Below are 20,176 nucleotides of genomic sequence, written 5' to 3'. Positions count from 1 at the left end.
CAACCTGACTGCACTAGAAGAGCTGCCTAGTGCAGTCCCAAGGAATTACTCTAAGATAAACTTTAGCAAACAAACAGGGCTGATACTCTAGGAGAGTTCATCAGTAACAAAGATGACCAGCAAAGGATTCTGGGAGAACATGGTATTTATACTGCCAGCCTTCAAAGGAGGCAGTGAGGCGATTTGCATAACAAATGTATGCAAATTCCTCAGCAGCAGAGCAGGTCTGAAACTTGCAAAGAAAAGACAGGTCTCTTTTCCAGAGACCTGCAGCCCTCAGACTTAAGGAATGGTCAAACAGCTGTCTGTATGTGCAGACAGCTGAGCGGATGATTACAGTAACCCCCCCCCCCCCCCCTCTAGGGACGGATTCCAGACGTCTCTCAAAACTGACGTTTCCAAAAAATTCTAACTAAAGACTCATGAAGGTCGGGTCAGCCCGACAAGGCCCAATTCCAGAGTCAGTCCTCCCGAAACCGACCTCATCGGAAGCAGAAGCCACCAAAACATGCCCATCAATACTGCAAGTCTCAGCGTAACACCCATCAGAACTGTGAATGCCAGAGAAGAACCCATCGACACCCTCCAAGCAATACCCACCACCTTCCAGAGACCGTCCAAAAATACCAAACCTGCCACAATACCTGTTCGAAGTGTCTCTTTCAACACAAAAGCCACTGTTGATCCTATCCAGGGTACCAAGCAAAATTTCTCCCGGAATCTCCCAGAACCCTTTGAAGCTCCGCAGAGATCCCAAGAGGCCAGAACGCTCACCAGGCTCACATGGAGAACTACCAAGAACCCCTATGGAACCTATGATTATTCCGGATTCAGAATTACCAGGACACCCATCAGGATCAGGACTTTCAGGGACCACTTCTGGGCATGCAGGCAGGCAGGCAATATCAGAACATGTCTCCACCGAGGAAGCATCTGAGCATGCTGGTAACCGAGGCACACTTGGGCTTTCTGGGTCACAGAGCACATCGGGGTACACTAGCACATGAGAAACCTCAGGACATGTCGGGGAACTGCCAACCTCAGAGTCCGACATGACAAGACCAAAACCAGGACCGGGCAGAAAATCACCACGAGTAGAGGTCACAGGTACTGGTCTTTCAAAAGATGACTCGGACTCAGACTCAGACGTTTCTGTGACTGTGATATCATCTAACCAAAACTCATCATTGACTACACATGAGTGAAGCTCCACAAGAGCTGCAAAGGTAGTCAGCACAACAGCAATGCCCACTGAAGTGGGCAAAACCTCAGACGGATCTGGGGGGCAGGAGGCATCTCCTAGACATTCTGCACCCTTTAGGAGGGACTTGGAAACCTCCAAAACATCAAACAAGACCTCAGAAGTGTCATTTTCCAAGTTTTCTGACAAGGATTCTGAACTATCCATGTTACAGGGCCGAACATTAAATACCTTCTGCGGACAGGGCAGATGTCCCAGGAATGGTTCTACCATATACTGAGACTGAATTTTATCATCAAGACAAGGATACACAGGAATATCTAGTGAAACCAGTTCTGACTCTCTGAGCTTCGTTTCACTGCAGGCAGAATCCTCCATAGCAGTCAAACCAGACTGCAATTCTGAAATGGCAGGACAGCAGATGCAATCAGCTGCAATACCTAGGAGGAGCCTCTGGGCTCCCTGCAGGAGGTTCCTTGTGAGATAATATTGACTCATCCAGAGTACAGGGTGGAAAATCATTACTTTCCTCAGTATCAGATTCGCAAAACCAAAGCGCTGTCTCACCCCTAGACTCGGCTAATAATGTCGAATTTGAGGAGACAGAACGCAAAATTTGCGATTCCAAGATCGCTTTAGGTTGCGAAACTGACGCTTCCAAAGCGCAAGCCTCCGCAATCTCTGGAACAGACTGTAAGGTGTTCAGAACAGAAACACTGGAGCAACTGTCATCAGGCAACGGGCCTTTACAGGTGTGAACAGAGTGAGACATAGATTCATTTGCAGAAGAAGTCGTGACAACAACAGGAGAAACTATTAATCATATTAACATTACTTTTGAGGCTGCATAGTTTAGGAATCTTTCCAATAGCAGGATCCTAGACAGAAGATCTTAAAGAATTACTGGGAGAAAAAGATCTGTTTTTAAACGACAAGGGATCCCACGTATCCTTGACCAAACCGACACACTCATGCCGATCACAAACTGCAGGAACATCCGAGAGACAGGCATCAGAATGCACAGATTCACATTCCACAGAAATAGGAGAGAATCTTTCAGAATCCATACTGGTGTCAACAACAGCAGTACACCCATTCATTTCAGATCGCACAGTGTCTGAACTCACTTGCTTTACCCCAGAAAGGCAGAAACATTCATCCGATAATGGTGTCTCTTTATTGGAGTCAATTTGTTGGTGTGTGTGCAATTCATCCAAAATCGTCTGCCACACACAAATCACAGGATCCACAAAACATTTGTCACACTCATCAGAGTCAATCGAAGTGTACACAGAATTAACACAAGCAGAATAATAGAATCACTTCGCTTTTTGCGATATAAAAATCGCAAAAGGCCTTCCAATCAATCTCGAACTCCTCAACCAAGGCCCCAATCTCCCATGAAGCAAATGGCGGCTCAAACAAGCCTGTATCAAGGTAAGATTCATATGGGTTGGGATCAGGAATATGCATAGATTTTCTTACACCTTTAATATACCAAATAATTCTGCCTATCATAGGATCCACATATGCTTTTGCTTGGGGCAACAAAACCTGAGACTGAGAAGTCTCTCTGGATCCTTCACTTTCAGGTGTGTTCCACATTTCAGACTTTACAGAAATAATTTCTTTCTTAGTAGTTGTTATCGGCAAGGGAGTTTTTAACTGGGAAGTCTTTCTAGGCTTTTTACGTTTAGACTTAGCAGCTTTTGATGGCTGCTTTTTGGATGAAGGTGAACTGTTAGTGCAAATCTTTGCAGACTGAGAGATTTTGCACAAGGTAAATGGACCAGCTGATTGAGCTGCCGACAACAACTTGTTAAGGGGGTATGGTAATTGAGATATTCTCAGCCAATTGTGAATTACAAAGGCCAACATTTCCAGGGGTCTTTGACGCAGGGTGGTATGATCTAACACAGTGGTGCTCAACCTTTTTTTTGCCCGAGGACCGAACTTTAAATCAAGAAAAATCTCGAGGGCCTGAACACATGCATACAAAATTTCGATGTAAAACTTTTAACGTTTTTCTAGTAACAGTTAACATGGTGTTGGAAATGGAAAGAAAACGACAATATAAGAATTGTTGTACTCACCATTTGATGCACATTTTCTTAATGAGAAGTTTGCGGCAGATTAATGCAGCAATGGTATCAGAGTCCAGTACGGTACCTGGGTGTATGCACAGGGCAGATTAATGCAGCAATGGTATCAGAGTCCAGTACGGTACCTGGGTGTATGCACAGCGCAGATTAATGCAGCAATGGTATCAGAGTCCAGCCTGTAGTGTGCTGGCTGAGGAGGCTGTCAGCGCTGCTGAGGAGGAACAGAGGCCTAATTACCCACACGTGGCCTGCCTGTAGTGTGCTGGCTGAGGAGGCTGTCAGCTCTGTGTGAGGCTGAGGAGGCTGCCCGCTCTGTGTGGGGCTGAGGAGGCTTCCCGCTCTGTGTGGGGCTGAGGAGGCTTCCCGCTCTGTGTGGGGCTGAGGAGGCTTCCCGCTCTGTGTGGGGCTGAGGAGGCTTCCCGCTCTGTGTGGGGCTGAGGAGGCTTCCCGCTCTGTGTGGGGCTGAGGAGGCTTCCCGCTCTGTGTGAGGCTGAGGAGGCTGTCAGCTCTGTGTGGGGCTGAGGAGGCTGCCCGCGGTGTCCTGCGGAGGAGGAGAGGATCGGGTGGTATTGCGTAGTTATAGTATCGGCGTAGTCCCGCGCATACACCAGCGTGTGCTCCGTATTCAGGCTGATTCCTATTGGAGGAAGGTTCCTGCAGTAACCAATGAGCGAGGCTTTTTAACTATCCCAGCGCTACCCGGGGCTGAATACGGAGCACACGCTGGTGTATGCGTGGGACTACGCCGATACTATAACTACGCAATACCACCCGATCCTCTCCCCCTCCGCAGGACACCACCGCACGGGCCACAGAAACTGGCCGTAGGTTGGGCACAGCTGATCTAACACATCATAAGCCCACTTTAACATTTCGCCCTCAAACAGAAGGTAGGCCATTGGGTGGGCCCAGGTGGACACTGGGGTGCATTGAAATTCAGGGTTCGCTAAAAGTTTAGCGCACTCAGACAAAAATTTGTCTGCTGTTTCAGGTTCAAGATTTTTAAACCTCTTAAGGTACAAGAAGCATTTTCAAGAAAAACGTACAACTCAGAAATTCCCTCTACTCTGGGAATTTCGGTTGGGCTGGTCATCCTGTAACGATTGCGGGTTTCTATTCCCGTGGTCAGCGCACAAGATGCGCGCTGACACAGCGGAAATCCTCCACAAGCGTATAATCAGATAGTACCCAGCTTGAATGCAATGCACCAGTAGAGGGCAACTCCCACCAGCAGATGGAGCTGTGGAGTGCAGACGAGCACAGCCTCTGCACGGCCACAGATGCCAGATGGGAATTGTACAGATAAAGGCAAAGTAGGGCACGATAGCCCTCCAAAAGAGAGAGCACAGAGACAGACTAAATGTGTGTTCCCCAATCTAGTCGCCACCCAGCGATGGCGAACACACATTCGCAGAAACAAAGCGTGAACACAATCGCAAGAGAGAGGCGATTTCCAGAAGTGACACAAGGCTGAACAGAACAGAACACGAGAGTAGCAAAGGCACAGCAAACAACAATGAGAAGATAAAGAAAATAACAAACGCTAGCTAAACGCGAACACTGCACTCATTCACAACAGCGAACGCATTTCTGCACGATCACCGCGCATTAGGCGCCCAGTGATAAGCGTGCCACCCTAACTAACCAATGACAGACAAACCCGAAATAGAGAACACGAACGCTTGCTAAACGGTTACCTCACCGAGCCTACATCAAGCGTTCGTATAAGACAAGACAGAAAGGAGGAGCGGCCAGCAGCAACCGCAGCTCTGGCCTACACTCTCAGAGTTCAGAAGGAACCACCGCAGCTACCGCTAGAGCGAGTGCAATCCAGACAGACAAACAGATGGGGCTACCAGTAGCAATCGCTGCTCTGGTTAGCACCCCTGAGGCAGAATACAGAAGGAGGCACTGCCACTACCACTAGGGCGAGTGCGATCCAGACAGATGAACAGAAGGGGCTACTAGTAGCAACCGCTGCTCTGGTTAGAACCCCCAGACAGACAGAACCATTCCCTGTCGACCGCCACTGGCGACAAGGCAATCGAGAAACAGACTGTACAGGCAAAACAGATAATGCAACCTGACTGCACTAGAAGAGCTGCCTAGTGCAGTCCCAAGGAATTACTCTAAGATAAACTTTAGCAAACAAACAGGGCTGATACTCTAGGAGAGTTCATCAGTAACAAACCATGAAGATGACCAGCAAAGGATTCTGGGAGAACATGGTATTTATACTGCCAGCCTTCAAAGGAGGCAGTGAGGAAATTTGCATAACAAATGTATGCAAATTCCTCAGCAGCAGAGCAGGTCTGAAACTTGCAAAGAAAAGACAAGTCTCTTTTCCAGAGACCTGCAGCCCACAGACTTAAGGAATGGTCAAACAGCTGTCTGTCTGTGCAGACAGCTGAGCAGATCATTACACCACACTGGTTCTTTCTATCCTGGTTAATTTTCATTTATATTAACATTTGAAAGTAAGAAGTATGTCAATTTAAAGGCTGGGAATCAAGTTTAGAGTCAATTAAACGCATTTTCAGTAGAAAAATACATATATTTACACAGATCTGTACATAAGCCCTGAAAGAGGGACAAATGAGGAAGAAAGAGGGACAGGGTTCCCGAAAGGGACTGTCCCTCCAAAAGAGGGACAGCTGGGAGCTATGCAAATGACAGTAACTATTGCAGAGTAATTAATACAGACTGCTATCTAAAAAATAAAAACTTACACCACTTACAAAAAACATTAGAGGAAGTATGTAAACAAACATATAATGGACAATACGGTGGCGTAGTGGTCAGCACTCTTGCCTTTCAGCGCTAAGTCCCCACTTTGAATCCCAGCCAGTGTACCAACTACACTGGCTGGGATTCCAGCCAGATAGTTTGTATGTTCTTCCTGTGTCTGTGTGGGTTTCCTCCAGGCACTCCGGTTTCCTCCCACATCCCAAAAACAAACAGATATGTCAATTGGCTTCCCCATAAAATTGGCCCTAGACTACAATACATACACTATACGATACCTACATAGACATATGACTATGGTAGGGATTAGATTGTGGGCCCCTCTGTAGGATAGTTAAAGGGAACCTAAACTGAGAGGGATATGGATGTTTCCTTTTTAAACAATACCAGTTCCCTGGCAGTCCTGCTGATCTCTTTGGCTGCAGTAGTGGCTGAATCACATACCTGAAACAAGCATGCAGCTAATCCAGTCTGACTTCAGTCAGAGCACCTGATCTGCATGCTTGTTGAGGGGCTGTGGCTAAAAGTATTAGAGACACAGGATCAGCAGGAGAGTCAGGCAACTGGTAATAATTTAAAAGGAAAATCCATATCTTTCTCAGTTTAGGTTCTCTTTAAGTGACAAGAAAATATGCTCTATACATCACTGTGAAAGATGGGCGTGAAACGCGTAGTGACATTATCCAGCACACGTTCAGCACCTCGGAGGAACATCTGGTCCTTTCCACCCAGACCCGGACAGCTACTGGCCAAAGCAGTCCCCAGGTTACCACCGTCCGGTTGCTGCAGAGAGGGCTGTCATAGCCAGCTACATGCTCAAATTGCTTTTTATCTAGTAAGTGCAGTTTGTATGCGCATTATTTTTATTCTTTAAAGGTTAACACCCTATGAAGCGCTCCTTCTTTTAGAAGATGTTGTCACCTGTGGTGAATTTAAGAATGTAAATCAGGCATAGGAAATATTGGCTAACTCTCCCTAAAGTGACCAATGACCTCTTTAAAAATTATTTAAAAGGTACAGTCCCCCTGCTTTCCCTTCAGCCAGCATAGGGAGAACAACTCGCAGCATGACAGGAAACCTGTCCCTCTGAGTGCAAATTAATATTAGCTAGTCTGTTCCTAATTAATGGCCTATAAACCTGTTTCTCATTACCAAGGTATCGCACAAGAAGCAGCTCTCAAAACCTTTGCAAGACCGTTGCAACCTTATTGTTGCAAAGCAGATTAATGTCATTGGTTGAATGTATTTCTAAGCCTCTAAGTGAGCATTGCTGGGTCCATAACAAAGAACAATTGAACATTATTTCAGCAGAAACCAGTCACAGCCAGGTGCTCCGCTCAAAATTTCTGACAGAGGAGTCAAAAGAATAATCAGAAGAGTTGTCCTTTAACCAAGGGATACTCGGAGACAGCTTCAGATACACATACATAGAGAATTAGCAGGTACAGTTTTTTCAAAGAAAACACAAAGTAATGGAATAATAGGTAATGGCCTCCATGCAGCGCTCATATGTAGTAATGGGCGCCAAAAAAAAAAAAGAAAAAAAAGATGATAATAGAATATTAGTAATTTTATCGATATTCTATTATGCACTATGGGCGCAAAATAAGGGTAATAGAATAGACTATTGGTAATATTTTCAATATTCTATTATCCATTATAGTAAAATATCAGTAATTTACAGATATTTTTCTATGTCCTAACCTAACCCTATTCTTACAGAACCCTTCCTCTTGATCCCTTACACTAACAATACCCCCGGGTGGTGCCAATCACTTTAAACTGCCCTGGTGGGTGATCCTCCCCCATGCCTAACCCTCTAACCATTAAGACACCCGACTGCCACCACGTCTAACCCTAAAAGACTACACAGTACCCCCCAAAACACCATTCTAACAGCAAAGTTTGGAGGTGGGAATATCCTTCCTGGTATGTGTAACGATTGGTGTCAGCAACAGAAAGTTTTTTCTGATTATTGGTGATCTGCAGTATCACCAATAATACAAATGCTATACCTGATTATGTGGTGATCTGCAGAATCACCAATAATACTAGTATAGCTAGATACAGGACACCCAATGTGGTAATGTGTTTGGTGCAACAGTATACAGAGAAGTTCTCTCCCGAGGAGCGGGAGATACAGACACTACTGCAGCCAAGGATTCCCTGAAGAGCAGGGAATCGGACTGCACTGCAGCCAGTGGACCCCTGAGGGGCAGGTTACAACTGACTGTGCTGAAGATGATCTCCTTATGTGGAGGAGATACAGACTGTACTGCAGCCGAGGATTCCCTGAGGAGCAGGGAACCTTGGATGGTACTTCAGCCAGTGGACACCTGAGGGGCAGGGACCACTGACCGGGCTGCAAGAGTGGTAACTGGTGAAATGAGAGATGTGATCGGGCTGCAGCCAAGGACTCCCTGAGGAGCAGGGAATTAGACTGTGCTGCAGCCAAGGATTCCCCGATGGACTGGGAATTAGACTGTACTGCAGCCAGTGGACTCCTGAGGGGTAGAGACCACTGTCTGAGCTGCAAGATGGTCTTCTGAGGACCAGGTGACCCTTGCAGCTAATGAACACCTGAAGAGCAAGTGTGACGGACAGTACAGGAAGGCTGATCACCCAAGGAATGAGTGACAGCCAGAAAGGTCAGACAAGCCAGGTCGGCAACACACAGACAGATAAGGTACAGAGACGGAAGACTGATTCGGTATCCGGGTACAGGCAAATGTTTGGCAACAGGTAATCAGATAGGCAAAGTACCGAATCAGTAAGCAGGAGAGTGGTCAGGAAAGCCAGAGATCATAACAGGTAACAGTATATATGTCAATCCTAGTCTTAGGTGTGAGGTCCTTGGTCTCAACACCTGGGAACTAGTCTAATAGAATGGTAAGCAAGTCTCACAATACAATAATACTTTAAAGGCTATTCACGGAATCTGACTAAGTGTGAATTCCCAGCTCCGGCTGGTTCTAACACACTGTAAGATCGGACTGGGGTCTGAGCGCTCACACGACAGCAGACAACCTGCAACTGCCAGGCAAGTCCTATATATACCCAGAGTGCTCCACAGTGCCGCCCCAGCCACCCAGCCAATCCGGAGCATGTCGCCTGGCGCTCGCGCGCGTAGCTCTCAATCTGTGTGCACCAGAAGGACCAGGCGAACCAGCAGCATGTTGCTGCGCGGCAGAGGCCGCCGACTGGAACGCGGAGATAGCCGCCCTGCCGCTTGCCCGCGCGGCGGCATCTCCGCTATTCATTACAGTATGTGGGTTTTTATTTTTCAGCTTAAAGTGGAACTCCAGTGAAAATAATGCAATAAAAAAGTGCTTCATTTTTACAATAATTATGTATAAATGATTTAGTCAGTGTTTGCTCATTGTAAAATCTTTCCTCTCCCCGATTTACATTCTGACATTTATTACATGGTGACATTTTTACTGTGGGCAGGTTATGTAGCTGCTGCTAGCTGTTTTGGCTGTTAGAGACAGCTGTAAACAGCTAATTCCTGTCTGTGAACCTTGTTACATTGTAACAAACTGCCAAAAGTACCGCGGTCCCAGAGCTTCTTGTGGGAGGGGTTTCAGCACAAAATCAGTCATACAGCTCCCCCTGATGGTCTGTTTGTGAAAAGATCAAGAAAGGGAAGTCCGCACAGTTGTCTCCAATATCAAAAGTGTATCAAAATAATAATTTATTCAGGACGTATCCACAACCATCAGAAAGCAATCGACTAACATGTTTCAGACACCAGGTCCTTAATCATAGTTGTTGAACAGCTTAACAAGTGAGGTTTAAAAAGAAAAGAAAGGGGGATGGAGCAGTGGAGGGCAGGACAAGGCCACTCCCACCAATAGGCGGGAGAAGGGGAAAAAAAGCCTCCCTCATGCCTCTACACATACCCCATAATAAAAAAGCATATTAAAAACCACACATGATCTAAAAAAGGAGCAAAATACATGTATGAGGAGTGCGTTAGCAGATGTAGCTCTTAAGCGAAAACAGTAGAAATTCAAATAAAGAATATATGTACATATGACATGTAACAAACATGACAACATGTAAACAAAAAGATCACTATCAATACAAAATCATATTACATTACACCAATTATCCAGTGACCAAAGCCAAATCCCACCTGGCGTTCATTCCCTTCGGAAATCTAGTCCCAAGACGAAAAATCCAGTATGCCTCCCTCTTTCGTATCATGGCATCTAGGTCTCCTCCCCTCTTGGGCAAAGAAACCTTCTCTATGCCCTGAAAAGAGAAACCCGACATGTCACCACCATGTGTGATACGATAATGTCTAGCGACATTGGAGATATTTTGGGTAGACCAATTGGCACCCAAAAAATGCTCCGAAATTCTAGCCCTGAGTGTCCTAGTGGTGCAACCAACATATTGGAGAGAGCAAATCCGACATGTAACCAAATAAATAACATTCCTGGAGTTGCAGTTAATAAATTGACTATTTGGACCTGACCCTGGTGGGTAACCCGACTCTGGGCATTGTCCACACAAAGACGTACAGGAAGTCCTGTGCTGGTAACTCCACGCTACAGGCAACCAGTTGCCATCCCACACATACCATCCGGGCAATTCCGGTGGGCGAATTCATCAGGGCACGCCGGAATTGCTCGGAAGATTCAACCACCAAATGTGAGTTTGAGCTAGTGGAAAAGCGCCTTTTGGATAGAGGGTACCCTAGGTGGACCATTGAGAGGGGCAAACAGCGGGCAGCTTCTATGTTTAGAGACCAATTGATAAGGGCCAAAGCCACTTGCCGGGATCCTGATGGGAGGCCTGCATTCGTCACCACCTATAGCTCCGAATTTCAGGATGTCAAGCGCATCATTAACAAATATTTACCAATATTGGAGGGTGATGACGAATTGCGGCCTTTTATTCAGGAGGGCGTTGCCTTTGTAAGTAGACGTGCCCCTACCCTTGGCAATTTGCTGTCCCCAACGCTGTTTAGTTCATCGACTGACTCCTCTACATGGCTAGCGGTTAAGGGATCATATAGGTGTGCAACCCCGACCTGCAACTATTGCGAATTACACACTAGAACTAAGGTCGTTGAGTCCCTGTCCAATGGGTTTAGATCCACCATCAAGCATTTTATTAACTGCAACTCCAGGAATGTTATTTATTTGGTTACATGTCGGATTTGCTCTCTCCAATATGTTTCGTTGCACCACTAGGACACTCAGGGCTAGAATTTCGGAGCATTTTTTGGGTGCCAATTGGTCTACCCAAAATATCTCCAATGTCGCTAGACATTATCGTATCACACATGGTGGTGACATGTCGGGTTTCTCTTTTCAGGGCATAGAGAAGGTTTCTTTGCCCAAGAGGGGAGGAGACCTAGATGCCATGATACGAAAGAGGGAGGCATACTGGATTTTTCGTCTTGGGACTAGATTTCCGAAGGGAATGAACGCCAGGTGGGATTTGGCTTTGGTCACTGGATAATTGGTGTAATGTAATATGATTTTGTATTGATAGTGATCTTTTTGTTTACATGTTGTCATGTTTGTTACATGTCATATGTACATATATTCTTTATTTGAATTTCTACTGTTTTCGCTTAAGAGCTACATCTGCTAACGCACTCCTCATACATGTATTTTGCTCCTTTTTTAGATCATGTGTGGTTTTTAATATGCTTTTTTATTATGGGGTATGTGTAGAGGCATGAGGGAGGCTTTTTTTCCCCTTCTCCCGCCTATTGGTGGGAGTGGCCTTGTCCTGCCCTCCACTGCTCCATCCCCCTTTCTTTTCTTTTTAAACCTCACTTGTTAAGCTGTTCAACAACTATGATTAAGGACCTGGTGTCCGAAACATGTTAGTCGATTGCTTTCTGATGGTTGTGGATACGTCCTGAATAAATTATTATTTTGATACACTTTTGATATTGGAGACAACTGTGCGGACTTCCCTTTCTTGATCTGTCTACATTGGGCACGGCTGCCTGTGTTCCTGCACTGTCTACCATAGTGCGGTTGAGCGGTATATCCTACTGTTTTCCTGTCTGTTTGTGAAAAGCAATATATTTCTCATGTAAAAGGGGGTATCAGCTACTGATTGGCATAAAGTTCAATTCTTGGTTGGAGTTTCTCTTTAAGGTACTGACAGACTTCATATAACTGAAGAAAGGATGAATGGAGAGATGTACTGGAACATTCTTGAAAATAATCTGCAGCCATCAACCAGAATGCTGAAGATGAAACAAGGGTGGGCATTTCAGCTAGATATTAAAGCGGAATATAACCCTGCATTTCAACTTTGCTCTAAAACATTATTTACAGCATATTATATGCAAAAAGCATTTTTTTTTTACTAGACCAGCATTGGAAGGGTTAAACACAGAGGTTTTAAGTTTAGTTAGTGTGTAACTGTTTATCAATAGATACATCTCTTTGGCTGTCCTCCAAGCTCCTTCTCAGTGAGAGAGATGAGTCATAATAAACACATATTTGTAAACAAAAAGTATCTAACTCAAGTTCGGATTCGGTTGCAGAAATCTCTAGGGACTTTAAAGCCCTGTGTAACCCTTCCAATGCTGGTCTAGTAAAAAAAAAAATGCTGGTTGCATATAATATACTGTAAATAATGTTTTAGAGCAAAGTTGAAATGCAGGGTTATATTCCGCTTTAATACCAAACACACAGCCAAGGAAACTGTCAAACAGGTTTTAGAGAAAATAATGCTGCTAGAATGGCGCAGTCATTTACCCAACTTGAATCCAATTTAAAATCTATAGAAAGAAATTAAAATCAGTGTTCATAGAAGAGGCTCTTGGAACTTTCAATATTTGATGAGTTTGTATGGAAGAATGGGCCTACTAGTAGTTTCTTCATACAGGAGGCATCTTGAAACTGTCACTACCAACAAAGGCTTTTCTTCTAAGTTTTATCACTGTAATCACCAATTCTGAATTTTGTACAGATTCTATATTTTGCACCACCTCTGTATTTTGTATATTGGTGTGTACCATTGTCTATTATTTAGTACCCCATGTTTGTTTCTTACTTTATACAGTGCCACGGAATATGTTGTCACTTATAAATCAATAATAATAATACTATACATTTCAGAAAGCATGTCATTCTATTTTACTATGCATAACTTAATATATGGACTTGGATTACTTGGGTTGTTACTGATATCTGGGGTAAATTCCATATCAATAGTCATTAGAATTATATTTACTGAGAAAAACATTGATGTGTTCTAATTTTCCCCACTGTACGCAATCTATTGCTTTTTTGATATTTGCCTTTAAATGGGCTTTACATCCAGGTTGCTGCTGTAGATGGAGAAGGAAGCCTCATTGTCATGCAGGGATATGTGCTTGTCCACAGACACACTTGCCATTAGTGAATAATATAGATGCTGCAACAGCTTTGTTGTGTCTCGGTACTGGAAGATGGAGCTCACCCACTCATACCCGTGTGCCTCTTATGAAAGATGAAGCTGGTGCATGAAGTGAGATGTGCACATCTATGTTGTATAGAAGAGAAAGTATTTCAGCTACAGCACAAGGCTCAGAAACAGAGTAGGGACTTCACATGTGAGATGGAGTATAGAGAATTTGGAAAGCATTCTGCTATCCTGCTATTGCGGGTGGTGTTGATGACTTGAATGAATAAATATCATTCAGGACGCGTGAAGGGTTTGAACGTAAAGTTTCACATGACCTAAAGCTTTGTAATCCACTCACTGTAAACTCGGGGTTCAGCAGAGAGGTATTCTCTCATCAACATTCTCTACTGATAATAGATCCTTTTGTGAAAAGAGTGATGAGGAAAAAATGAAATTGCAATGAGGAGTGCATGACAACACAAAGACTTTGACTTTACAGACAACATGTGTTTGCTGCAAAAATGCTTCAGAAATATATAAAATAAACTGCTAAAACTAGACAAAGCAACATCCGTTGTGGTAGTACAGGTCAATGACAGAAAGACAAGCAAGATAATAATACTATTACTAATATTATTATTATAATAAAAAACTATAGATAGTAGCCTCGAAGGGGCAAGGAAGGAACTATAAAGTGTGGACTCCTTCACCTACTTGGGTATTGTGGCAACTAAGAGCTGAAGAAGGTACGCAGGCTAAAGTCAAATATAATACATGAGGTAATGGTGGCTTTTGTTCAGTTCTATCTTGTGTGTAAAAGTGAAAACTTTTTTTCTTCAAAACAGGAAGATTACACCCTAAACCTCACATAAAATCTCCTACATATGTGAAACACAGAAGGTTATCAATAATATTAGCTCCCAATGACATGCATTCATAAACTGAGGTATCTGTAGAATTTTTAATGTAAGATCATGGACAGATACTATAACAAATCAATATTTACGGCAAATCACAAACCAGAAAGTGATATACAAAAGAGGAAGTTAAATGAATTAGATAACACTTCACCTATGCAAACAAGATGGAACTGTAGAACTCCCAAGGCATCGAAAATGAAGCTTGCCAAAGATGACTATAGAAACAGATGTAAGAACTGCCAGCAAAACCTAGAAAGAAGTGAAAGTCTTATGCTGGGTAAACATGATGCAATTTCCCGCCCGTTCGATGGGTGATTGGACTGGAAGTTGCATTGTGTGAACATGTCCAAACTTCACCCAATCGATAAAGCGATAGATTTTCCAATTATAAGAGTGCAAAAAAAAAAATCACTTTAGCCGATCGGACATGTCGGAAATAATTGCCCGATTCCTGTATGTCGGGCAGGAAATTGCATTGTGTGTACCGAACATTAGCCAAAGATGGATACATCTGGCAGATTTTTTTAACTGCCCTTTTGTTCAGCATCAAAAATGAGAAATAACTTGAAGGGCAATCTTATTTCTTCAGCCAAACTATTTAACCATGTAAGATTATTCTACCTTCCTATCACATAAATACTATCACTCCACCTTACTGTCACATGGCAATGGGTCACTTAATTTTCTCTAATTCACTGCAATGTAAAGGAGCTGAACAGAGAAAAATATGGAAAGGGGTGGTTGAGATTAAGACCTATGGGAGGCTTACCTTCCTGTCTCTTTGTCAAGCTTTGCCTTTGGTGATGGTAAACTTTTCTGGGCCCTAGTAGGTAGGATATAAAATGCAAAGATATGAGAGTAGTCATAAGGAGGTGGAGCTGTGACATCATGAAAAACCACCACAGTTTAATATAATCTTACACAAGAGTGAAATAACTACACATCATAGACCAAGATCACGGCTTCCCAACTCTGTCCTCAGGTACCACCAACAATGCATGTCTTGTAGAAATTCACAGAGGATGTTAATTAGCACTGCTGAGACATTGATTACCTCACCTTTGAATATGTGAAGTTTCCTGAAAAATGTTGGTGGGCTTTGAAGACAGGACTGGGAAGCACTGGTATAGACTACATTGACATTCTACATATAATACAATTTTCCACATAGGCCGCAACAATAACAAACTCTGAAAAGATTTCTATTTAATTGAAGTTGCTATTAAACTATTTTGCTAAGCTGAACAGAAAGAGACACAGGCCTGTGGGACCTCAAAGGTACCCGTGTCATGTTCTAATATCTAATTTCAAAAATGTGGTGGATGTATGAGTAGGAAACCTGGAGGCTGTTACACTAGGAAAACATGACTAGTCAGAATAACTTGTCAGACGATCAGAAGGGATGGAGAATATCCAGTGCCCGAGGTTTGCGAAGATCGCCGTTGCTATCAATCTTGGTGCGTTTGTTTCAGAGAATACAGAATGGAGGCAATTTTAATGATGTCGCCTCAAGTTATTTTGGTCTCATTTGTGTTTATCTGCAGAGGTGTGAAAGCAGGAGGTTTCAAAACCAACAAATTAAATTTAACTCACAGAAAAAAAAAACTGAAGAAAAATGCTGGCACTGCTTTTAAAGGATTAACACAGCAGTATTTTTTCGCTGAATTCAATTATTTGGATTATTATGAGAATATGAAGAGGTTATAAGATACTTTTTCCTAAGAGGACACAGCTTTGAGCTTGTTATGATATTAATGCATAAAAATGGCAGGGCCATACCATGTATCATACTGACCCTTGAGGAGCAATGCGAGTAGGACCTGCCAACACAAATGTATGCACAGTTAAGTAAAAATGTTGAAGCAAACCTGACAGCAGATGACAGCATGCCAATAAAACATCCTCAGTGTTGGAGCTCTGAGGAGAGTCACATGAGCAGATGAACAGCCAGTGGTATAACTAAAGGAGGAAGGATCTGCAAAATCCAACCAATTGGATAGTCATTTGCAGAAATCACATGACAGACATATCATCCATATACAAATATCTGATCCCTGGCTTCTGATGAGGGCATAACTATAACCCCTGCAACAGTACAGGGATGGGGGGGGTCTGCACCTCTCTCTCCTATACAGGTAGTACTTGGCTTACCAACACCCGACTGATATGGAACACAGACTTAAATGGAAACTGAGCATTTTAAATTTGATTCTGTGAGGGCCCATTCACACTAGAAGCGCTTTTCTGAGCATTTTGCAATTGATTAGCGTTTTTTTAAATCGCTCCCGTTCACTTTCATTAAAATTGCGGGAGAAATCAGCGATTTTTACTCTGATTTTAATGAAAGTGAATGGGAGTGATTCGAAAAATTGCTAATCAAGCGCAAAACGCTCAGAAAAGTGATTCTAGTATGAATGGGCCCTGAACACGTAAAAACACATTTTCAAAATGACCTTGTAGTTTTTGAGAAAACTGACTTCAAAACTTCAAAGGAAAAATGTTTTTTAAACTAGTAAAATAACATTTTGCTGTGGTACACAGAGGGCACAGGGGTACACAGGTGACACAGTGGGGGGACAGAGAGGACACTGAAGGCATGGGGAAACAGAGGTGACACAGAGTGGGACACTGGAGACACAGGGGAGGTACAGGGAAGAGAGATGGCACAGTGTTTGAACGGGTTCAGGTTAAGAACAAACCTACAGTCCTATACCTATACCTATAAACCTATAGTTTGTTAACCGGGGACTACCTGTACTGCAGAGAAGCACAGCGGAGAACATTACTTTGCTGTCATATCCACTCTCCTTTCATTTACCCCAATGCCGTGACTCCTCCTACTTCTGTATGGAAGCTGTACAGAAATAGGAGGCTTCACAACCTCTGTGGTGAAATGCACATTGTGGCTGTACAGTAATATGAGGCTTCACAACTTCTGTGGTGAAATGCACATTGAGGCAGCAGAAGCGTCATACATTGTCAGTTGTCAGCAGAGCTAGCGATCTGTCCTCTGTCCTAGGCTATAAGTTAGTGCAAGGAGGGCCCAACCAACATTTTGATTAGGACAAGCTTGGAGGTTGATATCACATAACATTTGCAAATTTACTCTAGGCTAAAAAAGAATGCACACTTGGTTATTTAATACCTTTATCAATTATTTATGGATTTCACCAGTCATTTGAGAACTGTTATTTTAACAAACTCAGTTTCCTCTGTCCGTAAAATAAGAATAAGCAGCTTAGTGAATATAACTCTGAGGAGAACACATGTGCAAATGACAAAATAAGTCAGGAGATAATAATGACATCACTTATGAGGCTTTGTAAATTGTGTCATAGCTATAAACTTCTGTTTGCAAATCCACCCAGCGCTTGGTAAGTGATCATAAATGCATTACCTCCGTCATGGAGTACTCCTGTGGAATGCTGTAAAAAACGAACAACACTGCGAAAGAAAAGTGTTCTTTTATGAGGCGTTCACTCCTTCAAGGATAGTTTGATGGTTTTCTGGCACTTGGCAACTGTAGCACTAAATGAACACCGCTTATAACCACTCACACCTGACATTCCATTAATTACTATGGATGCTCTTTTTCCTGGTGTGAAGTGATGATTACTTACACAGCTAAGAAACTGCTGAGAAACTGAATAGCCAGATTTCCGTGTGAATAAGAATCTGACAATAGATGAAAGGAAAATAAGGAAATGTCATCAGATCAGATAATCATGGTTGTCTGTGTTGTATTGAGGAGACTACCCCACTTCCTCTCCCAGAATCTAGGCATTATTTATTTAATTTATTTATTGTATTTATAAAGCACCAACATATTATGCAGCTTTGCACATTAGATAAGGTTACAGACAATATTTAGGGGTGACATACAGCAATAAGACAATACAGGAATACATGCAAACCAGATCAGGCAGCACAGTATGAGTACAAGTTAAATGCTTAGTCAGTCTCTAGATGGGAGCATTGGAGATTAGGCAAGTCGAGTTTGCTCAATAGTTCACTCAGATCCATAGGATGGGTGTACAGTAATGGAGGTGCATGAACAGATAGGAGAAGGAGGAGGACCCTTCTCGAAGGCTTACAATCTAGAGGGAGAGGTAAGGACATGAAAAATAGGGGACCAGTGTTCAGATGCGGGTTTAGAGCTCCATTAGGGGGGGGGGAGGGGGGAGTGGCCAGAGTGAAAAGGTGAGTTTTAAAGGCCTTCTTGAAGATTTTGAAGGAGGGGGAACCCTAATGGGGAGAGGTAAGGAGTTCCATAGTGTTGGAGCAGCTGTTGAGATGTCCTGGAGGCGTGCATGGGATTGGGTAATGCGGGAGGCAGTCAGGCTAAGTTCATTGGATGAGTGGAGTGAGCGGCTAGGTGTGTATCTCTGAGTAAGATTGGAAATGTAGGTTGGGCAGGTTTTGTGGACAGATCTGTAGGTCAGACACAGTGTCTTGAGTCTGATTCTGGACTGGATAGGAAGCCAGTGAAGGGTTTTACAGAGGGGAGCCGCCGTGGTGGAGCAATGGGAGGAGTGAATCATTCTGGCTGCTACATTCATGACGGACTGCAGCGGGGCAATTCGGGTCATAGGGAGACATGACAGAAGGGCATTGCAGTAGTCAATGTGGGAAATTATGAGGGCATGGATGAGGAGTTTGGTAGTGACAGAGGTCAGGAAAGGATGGATCTTGCAGATGTTACGGAGGTGGAAGTTGCAGGACTTTGTGAGGTTGTGGATGTGGAGGGTGAAGGAAAGTGCGGAGTCCAGGCATTAGTGTTAATTACACTCACATGGTCTTTCCTGTATGCAGAACCATGTAGGTTAAAGGAGGAAACGGAAGTGAAACACAATCATGTGATTTGCTAGTTAGTTTGGATGGCTAGTTGGGAGTCACGCATTCATGCATTACTCCCAGCTCATAGGCATCAGGCATGTAAATATGTATACAGCACAGTGAAGGCAGTAGTGGTTCACAATACATTAACAGTGCACATCTATGCAATGAGGACATAAGACAGAACAGCTACACTGTAAGTATTTATATACTCATGTATCCATTTTTGGGATCAAAAAAAGTGTCCCAAAAGTAGGGGGATTGGCTTAAATGTGAGTCAGCTGTGCAGGACACCATATACAGTGCTTACATTGGACGAATGCCTGTATCTAAAGTTACCTTTCCTTGTTCCTGACAGCTATATTTCCATTTCCTGTCCATCACTCTACTCGCCGACAGAGATCCAGGGTTTCACTGTCTTCTCATTCTAAGCAACCATCTCCCCCTCTACCTTTCAGCTCTACTTGCTGCTATAGGTCAGTGTGAGAGAAAGGGAAGATGACTGCCCAGAATGAGAAGACAGTGAATCCCTGGACCTCTTGAAGAAAGTACCAAGTTGTAAGGGTGAGAAGATGTCTGTCAGGTGACTGTCAGGAATGAGGAGAGGTAACTATAGATACAAGTACACTTCTAATGCACACTCTGCATCACATACACGGGGGCAGGGGGGACGCCAGGGAGAGACATTGAGGGTTGAAGAGGTAACTATAGGTACAAGCAGCCTTCTAATGGGCACTCTGCATCACATACACGGGAGGGGAGGCTAGGAACAGACATTGGGGGTATGGCTTATACGTGGGTCACACACTATTAAGTTTTTTGAGGGCAACACTTGGTAGGTCGGCCTATAAGCTGGCTTATACATCCGTGTGCTTACAAACGCTAGGATGAGACATTGCAGAAAAACCACAAACATGGATCTGGGAAGCCTCTGAACCTTCCAGAGACGTCCCACTTCTTGGGAAAGTAACATAAGAAAACATTTATTTTTTCCCTTTACAATG

At 43.6% G+C, this 20,176-nt stretch overlaps 1 long non-coding RNA gene across 1 annotated transcript in view; it reads right to left on the bottom strand.

The window, feature by feature from the left end:
- Positions 1 to 16,286, bottom strand: part of LOC137531689 (uncharacterized) — a 64,397-nt gene extending 48,111 nt beyond the window's left edge. The window contains exons 1-2 of the long non-coding RNA XR_011023708.1: positions 16,205 to 16,286; positions 15,106 to 15,159 (exon numbers count right to left, since the gene is read on the bottom strand). This is a non-coding gene — a long non-coding RNA (uncharacterized lncRNA). The remainder of the gene's footprint in view (positions 1 to 15,105; positions 15,160 to 16,204) is intronic.
- Between the last annotated feature and the right edge of the window lie 3,890 nt (positions 16,287 to 20,176).

Source organism: Hyperolius riggenbachi, chromosome 9, assembly GCF_040937935.1.
Source record: "Hyperolius riggenbachi isolate aHypRig1 chromosome 9, aHypRig1.pri, whole genome shotgun sequence".
Taxonomy (NCBI): Eukaryota; Metazoa; Chordata; class Amphibia; order Anura; family Hyperoliidae; genus Hyperolius; species Hyperolius riggenbachi.
The sequence above is the reverse complement of the archived record's forward strand: the minus strand, read 5'-3'. Positions and strand labels throughout refer to the sequence as shown.